The sequence below is a fragment of the Felis catus genome, chromosome D3 (genome assembly GCF_018350175.1).
Source record: "Felis catus isolate Fca126 chromosome D3, F.catus_Fca126_mat1.0, whole genome shotgun sequence".
Lineage (NCBI taxonomy): Eukaryota > Metazoa > Chordata > Mammalia > Carnivora > Felidae > Felis > Felis catus.
In genome coordinates this window covers 35,152,666-35,157,558 of record NC_058379.1, presented here as the reverse complement: position 1 = coordinate 35,157,558, position 4,893 = coordinate 35,152,666, and the positions used below count along the sequence as shown (strand labels likewise).

At 33.4% G+C, this 4,893-nt stretch overlaps 1 protein-coding gene across 6 annotated transcripts in view; it reads left to right on the top strand.

The window, feature by feature from the left end:
• Nucleotides 1-3,560, top strand: part of ANKRD12 (ankyrin repeat domain 12) — a 128,586-nt gene extending 125,026 nt beyond the window's left edge. For all 6 annotated transcript variants that reach the window (XM_023241751.2, XM_045042439.1, XM_011287973.4 and 3 more), the window contains one exon: nt 1-3,560. This exon is cut by the window's left edge and continues 989 nt beyond it. The gene's annotated coding sequence lies outside the window, so the exon portion shown is untranslated.
• Nucleotides 3,561-4,893: the final 1,333 nt, after the last annotated feature.

Genomic DNA, 4,893 nt, shown 5'->3' with positions numbered 1-4,893 from the left:
ATTTAACTCTCTCCATAAGCGATGCCTAAAGTAGCGTAGGGTGTTTTCATGCCAGTCTCCTGGGATAGTACCTATGACTCACTATGTTGGACATATTATTTAGAATTAGTCATACAAAGAAACAGCTCTTTTTTCATCTCACAGTAGAACCTGTTCCCCTCTCCCAAAATGCCTTTGAATGAAAATTCTGAAATTGTAAATGTCTATTTTAATACTCAAGTATGAAAGAATCTGTGAATATATGTAAATATGTTTAATAAATTTTATTGGTCATGTTAAATCATTGTAAAACTTTTTTACATTGCTTAAATATAATGTTTTAAGCTTAATAACCTTTGCACTTTTAAAATAAAAACAGTACTCAAATCAAAAAAAGAGCTACTTGGTAGTCCAAATAAATACAAGAAACAGGCATATTCCAATCAATCTCTGCAGTGTTTATGAAAAATTGATTAATATGTTGTATTTTTTCCTTGTATCAAGATGCAAAATGTAATTTTCAGAATTTTATAATTAAAATAAGATTTGGTATGATGTTTTTAATAAAATAATTAGCAATATACTTAGAAAAAAGTCCAGTTTCTCCTATACAGTGAGGTAGATTAAATATTCAGGAATATTTCAGATCTGAAATCTAAACTACTTAAACATTTTTGAAAGGAAAATTAGGTTATATGTAAAAGTGAACATAAGTATATGGGATAAAATCTACAGAACTTCCCACAGTACTTTCTTGAATTATAAACTAATACTGGATGTTTTTTATTCTGGTAGAGAAAAGTAAAAAGCATATATATGAGGAATAAAGTGACTTAAACTCAGCATGCGAGTTGGAAATCCCAGCTAATGGGAGAGAATGTAAAAATTGAAGTTTTTGAGTGCAAAGGTATATATTAAGCTTAGGGGTTTTTGAATTTTTACATCAATTTATATTTTAATTCATACTGTACTTGGCATGCGCAATAAAGCAGCACGTGTAAAAAGTACACAGTGCAAGGACTTTATTATAAAGGTTGGATGTAGTGTTCTTTAGAAATTTAGATGAAAGATTTGGGCCTTTTTTTATTGGACAAATGGGGCCAAGAAAGGCAGGGTAGATTTTGAAGCACTGGTTTTGTTGAAGTTAAGTTTATTAAGGCTGGGAACATGAAAAGCTAATTTATAAAAGCAATACTTTTTAATATGAAAAAATTAATGCAAATTTTGTTTATACTTTTGCCGAAAAATAAAAAACCAGATTATTGAGCATTGAAGTCATAGAAAATATGAGAGGGATAAATGTATACAGCATTTTGTTCTGAGGGTCCAACTGGAAAAGGGGGAGAAAAATCACTCCTTGGCCAAACAGAACAAGCTGCAGAAGAGAAAAAGCAAGAAAGCAGGAATCTGGCATATTTTAGTTGTCCCAGCTTTTTAAGTGCTAACTCCGGTTCTCACCCTCTTCAGTGGTGCCTCAAGTTGCTGGAGCCTCTCTGCCATGATTCTGCTGCAGATTTCCTTCGTAAAGTGACTCAAAGCTAATCGGATAGCTTAAAAGAAAAGTGAATGTCCTCTTGGTGGGAATCTATACTTAAGTAGTTAAGAGCTTTGATATTAAAGATTTTCTGAAGCTCTGAAATGCTAGGAAAAAACTTGGAATGGGGTATATACCTAAAAAGATTTAGGATTCTGAAAGAGAAATAAAGGATGGTTAGTTTAATCAGTGATTTTTTTTTTTAACTATTCAAATATCATGAACAAGATACTAAATTGTACCTAAGGATTTGTATTTCTTTAAATCTTGTTCTAAATCATATCTGTTTAATAAATGACTAGTTGATATTTGTGCATGTTATTTAATAAAGAGTTATATTTTTATAGAAAAAATAAGAGTGAAATGTGTGCTAAATGTTTTTTTACTTTCCACTTCCATGTGACTCGAAGCCAAACAGCAGTGGTTACCTGGGCAGTAGCAAAATTGCAGAAATACTCATCTTGGGGAAACAGCCTTGGAAGAATAGTTCGTGTCTATTCAGTAGTAATGTCTCAAAAATGAATTTTAAATGTTAGATATGCTGCAAACTTCATAACCACAAAAATTTCAAGCAAAGCCCCAGGAGGCTCATTTTAATTGATTTAAGAAGTATCCATTTATTCTAGAAATTGAGTGCAGTGCTAAATTTGTATTCTTAGTTATCCACAAAGTTAGCAATATTTTTTATTCTATCTCTGACACAAAACTCCGAAGTTTTTTATATAGAGGAAATTGACTTCAAAACTCATGAGACAGTCTTATCTTTTAGTATTTTTAAAGAGAATATTTTCATGATTTTTTTTCAAGTCCTCAAATATTTAAAGCAAATAGATTGTTAAAAGTGATAGTCATCTTTGGAAATGCTTGTTTGAAGTTTAATTGATTAAATATCTTGTAACTCATTTCCATGGTTGCTCCTTGACACTATAGTCTCCAATGTACCTGGAATGGAGTTACAACGCCTCCACAGTAGTAGTTACCCAAAATATTTAGAGTCAGTAAAACCAAAGTTCATAGGACAAACTGAGGCAAATACAGTTTAAATAATTCCCTTAAAATAGCGAGGAAAAAAAAGTACCTAGAATTGTAAGTATTAGCATAAAAACTGAAAAGTACATCTAGAGAGACTGACTTTTTCCAGTGATTAAATGTTAAATGCTACACGGTATCTGCAAATAATGTAAATTTTTTATACACGTGCATATCTCCAGAAGAGAAAATAACATACAAGATTATTTACCTAAAGGTAAACACAGTCTTCGTTGCAAGAGGACTCAGTTTTATTAGATGGATTAGTTGCACAGAATGTAAGATTATTTATGAAACACATTTAACTCTATTGATGACTTTTTCAATGCCTTTAGAAAAAAACTATATGCCATGTCAAAATCTCTGAGTAGACCTAGGAAAAAGGCTTTTAGGTGGCCACCTTTTTCTCCACTTGTGAAGACAATTCTGTTGTTAATACACAGAGTTAGGCATGTGTAGCATATGTTTACAGATTAAAGAGCATCCCTGTGTGCGCCCATCACTTAGTTTAAGAGATTATTATCAGTACGTTTCTTCTCAGTTTTTGTTCTTAAACTGACCTAAATCCAGGTTACAAAACAAAACTAAAACCCAGATCTTAAATAGGCAGTGTGTTGGGATAAGTCCTGACAAATGTATACATGTGTTAACTTTACCCAAATTGCGATTATTTCCAGCTTCTTAACCATCACCGCAGAAAGTTCCCCTGTGCCCCTTTTCAGTCAGTGGCTCCCTACCCCAGAAGCAATCACTGTACTTCCCATCACCATATATTACTTATACCTGCTCTTGAACTTTTTATAAATGGAATCAAACAGTATATAGTACTTTCTTGTGTCTGCCTTCTTTCAACATAAGGTTTTGAAATTCATCCATGTTGGATATGCCAGTAATCTGTTCCATTTTCGTAATGAGTAGTAGTATATTGTACAAACTTGTTTATTCATTCTCTTGTTGGTAGACATTTGGATTGTTTCCAATATGGGGACTGTTGTGAATAAAACTGTGAACATGCAAATCTCTTTGTAGACATATTCTTTCATTCTTGGCTACATACCTTGGATTACTGGGTCATAGAGAATAGTTGTATGTTTAATTTTATTAGAAACAGACAGTTCTCAACTTTATACCCCTACCTATGAGAGACCCAGTTGTTCTGAGTCTTCATCAATATTTGGCTGTCAGTCTTCAGTTTTAGCAATTTTGGTGGATGTGTAGTGGTACCTTGTGTCTTTAATTTGCATTTCAATGATGACCCACTGGTCATTACTTTTCATATGCCTTTTGACCTATACATACTTTGTGAAATGTCCTCAAGTGTTTTGCTCATTTTTTATTGGGTTGTCTTTATTACCAATTTATAGGAATTCTTTATATATTCTGCATGTTAAGTCCTTTGGTAAGATACATTTGTCCTGTGGGGCACCTGGGTGGCTCAGTCCGTTGATTGACTCACTTTCATCTCAGGTCATGATCCCAGGGTCATGGGATTGAGCTCCCCATTGGGCTCTGTGCTGAGCATGGAGCCTGCTTGGGATTCTTTCCCTTTCTTTCCATCCCTCCCCCCATTTGTGTATGTGCTTTCTGTCTCAAAACTTTTTAAAAAAATAATAAAATCTTAAAATCAGACTGATTCCAGGTAACTCAATTGCATGACTGAACCTAATCTATCACTAAAGGAATACAACAAAATCCGGTAACCAACAATGGAAAAATTACAATGTCTAGCATCCAACAAAAAATGATCAGTCATGTAAAGAAGCAGAAAATTATGACCCTTCACTAGAAAAAAAAAAATAGAAACTGAACTAGAAATAAAAGCAATGATGGAACTAGTAGACAAGTTTGTTAATAAAACTATTATAGATAGTCTGTGTATGTACAGAAAAGTAGAGGAAAACTTAACCATAATAAGGAAAGAATGGGAGATAAAGTTTTAAAACCCCAAATCAAGATGCTCGAGAAAGGAAAAATATACTAGGTGCAATAAACTGATGAGACACTGCAGAAGTAAAGACTAGTAAATTTGAGCACATAGCAGTAAGAAATGACCCCAAATGAAAGATGGAAGAAATGAACAGAGCTTCCGTAAGCTGGGAGACCATATCAAGTTACCTAACAACATGTAATTGGAGACCCAGAGAGAGAGGAGAGGGAGGGGTAACAGAGAAAGACTTTTAAGAAATAATGGCTGGAACAAAAACCTATCAACCTAGAATTTGTATTTGCCAAAAATATCTTTGAAGAACAAGAGCAAAATAATTTTTTTACCAAAGCTGACAGAAGTTTTGATACACACAGAGGAATTAAAATATCCAAAATGGGGGGCGCCTGGGTGGTTCGGTCGGTTA